Below are 2,500 nucleotides of genomic sequence, written 5' to 3' on the forward strand. Positions count from 1 at the left end.
GGCAAGCCGCCCTGGCCTCACCCACCCCGGCCGCAGCGAGGGACTGCCTCCCGGCCGACTGGATCGGGCCCCTGGAAGTCTGGGGGGAAAAAGAAAATGGAACCTGACGCCTCCGAGGAGGGGGCGCCCAGGGAAGGAGGGAGATCCGGGTTGACCTGGTGACCGGACGGGAAAGCGGCCACCGGGCGTGCCCGTTCAAACCTACGGGTTGACCTGGTGGCCGGGAAGCGAACCGGCCAGCAGGCGAACCCGTTCGATTCCACGGGTTGACCTGGTGCCCGGGAGGGGACTCTGAAAATTTTTCAGCCCTTTCGGCTCGGGGTTGACCTGGTGGCCGAGAGGGGACTCGGACGGCAGGCAAGCCGCCCTGGGCTCACCCTCCCCGGCCGCAGCGAGGGACTGCCCCCCCTCCACCCACCCACCCCCCCCCCCCGGCTGACAGGATCAGGGCGCACTGGATGTCCGGGACAATATTTTCCCCGACGCCGGGGAGGGCGGGCGGGCGGAGGGGCTCTGGCGGCCAGCCCGGGCCCCGGAGCTCGAGAAGGAAAAAAGGACCGGGCCCGCGAGAGACGGGGGCCCTGCCGCAGGGGGGCAGTCCGACCGGGGCTCACCGTGCGGCAGGCCCGGGCGTCGGCAGGGGAAAGCGGGCGAGGAGGCGCGGGGGCCGGGTGCCTACGGCCATACCGGACCGAACGCCCCCGATCCCGTCCGATCTCGGAAGGTAAACCGTCCCGGGCCTGGCTAGTACTTGGATGGGTGACCGCCTGGGAATCCCAGGTGCCGTAGGCAGCTTTTCCCGGTCCGAGCCAGCTCTCTCTCCTTTTCTGGGGAGGAAGGAGAGGGGGGGGACGGGCCGGAAAGCCCCTCGTCGCTCCTGCCGAGTCGGAGGTCGCGGCCGCAGGTCACGGGTCTGGGCGCCTGGGGTCCGGCTCCCCACCCGGCTTCCTCCGCGGAGGACCCACCGAAGCCGCTGGGGGAGACCCCGGGCATGGGGCGGACTGGCCCGGACCCTCCCGGCCGCCGGCCCGCAGGACCGCCCCGAATCCCCCCGCCCCGCGGCCACCCAGGCCAGGCCTGGCCAGGCGGGACGGACGGCGGGTGTCCAGCGCCCAGCGGCTTCCGCCAGCGGGGACCCACGGCCCCCAAAGCCGCAGGGGGAGGCCCCGGGCCCGGGACGGACTCGCTCGGACCCCCTGCGCCCGGGCGCCGGCTCGCGGGACCGCCCCGAATCCCCCCGCGGCCACCCAGGCCAGGCCTGGCCAGGCGGGACGGACGGCGGGTGTTCCAGCGCCCAGCGGCTTCCTCCAGCGGGGACCCACGGCCCCCAGAGCCGCAGGGGGACACCCCGGGGCCGGGACGGACTCGCTCGGACGCGCTCGGACCCCCTGCGCCCGGCCGCCGGCTCGCGGGACCGCCCCGAATCCCCCGCCCCGCGGCCACCCAGGCCAGGCCTGGCCAGGCGGGACGGACGGCGGGTGTCCAGCGCCCAGCGGCTTCCGCCAGCGGGGACCCACGGCCCCCCAGAGCCGCAGGGGGAGACCCCGGGGCCGGGACGGACTCGCTCGGACGCGCTCGGACCCCCTGCGCCCGGCCGCCGGCTCGCGGGACCGCCCCGAATCCCCCCGCGGCCACCCAGGCCAGGCCTGGCCTGGCCTGGCAGGCCGGCGTGCAGCTCCCCCGGGCTTCCTCCCCCGACGACCCGCGCCCCCCCGAGCCGCAGGCGGAGACCCCGGCCCCGGGGCGGACCGGCCCGGGCTCGCTCGAGCCCCCTGCGCCCGGCCCGCAGGACCGCCCCCCCCCCCCCCCGAATCCCCCGGGAGAGGCCCGGCCTGCACGCCACTGACGACCCGCGGCCCCCAAAGTCGCGGGAGGCGCCCCCGGCCCCGGGGGCCGGTTAGCTCCGTGTCGCTCCGCGCCCCCCCCCCGCCCCTCGCTGCCGGGACCGGGCACCGCCCCAGAGTCAGCCGCAGCCGGACGGCCTGAGAGCTGCCCTCCTGTGGACGACGGTGAGTTTACCTTGACACTAACCGGCCATCAGCCAGGTCAACCCCATTGCTAGACTGGGGTGGACCTGGTGGCCGAGTGGGGACTTGGAACATTTGACAGCTGCTCCCCGGGGCTTGACCGCTTGTCCTGAACGCCCCCCCCCCACCCCACCCCCCCCAGCCCCCGGCTCCTGCTCCCCTCTCCCCAGCCTCGGTGCTCCGCTCCCTGCCTCGGAGGCTGCCCCTTTGCGGCGCCTGCATCGCCTCCGAGGACGCGCACCTTCCGGAGGCTGGACGTAAAGCCTGACGCCCGCCACCGCCGCCGACCCGGCTCTCCGAGGGACGACTGTGAGGCCTCCCCCCACCCCCGGACCGCCCTGGGGACGACTGCTAAGCCTCCCCCAACGGACCGCCCGGGGGAAGACTGCTAAGCCTTCCCCGGACCTGCTCCCTCTCGACTATTAAGCCCCCCCTCTGTGGTCCTCAGGACCGCTGCCGCGCAGCCCTCGGAG

General features: G+C 75.5%; 1 non-coding gene across 1 annotated transcript; it reads left to right on the forward strand.

The window, feature by feature from the left end:
* The first annotated feature begins 673 nt into the window (after positions 1 to 673).
* Positions 674 to 792, forward strand: LOC128823794 (5S ribosomal RNA). Its single transcript, XR_008442030.1, has one exon. It is a non-coding gene; the product is annotated as a 5S ribosomal RNA (ribosomal RNA).
* The last annotated feature ends 1,708 nt before the right edge of the window (positions 793 to 2,500 follow it).

The sequence above is a fragment of the Malaclemys terrapin genome, chromosome 15 (genome assembly GCF_027887155.1).
Source record: "Malaclemys terrapin pileata isolate rMalTer1 chromosome 15, rMalTer1.hap1, whole genome shotgun sequence".
Lineage (NCBI taxonomy): Eukaryota > Metazoa > Chordata > Testudines > Emydidae > Malaclemys > Malaclemys terrapin.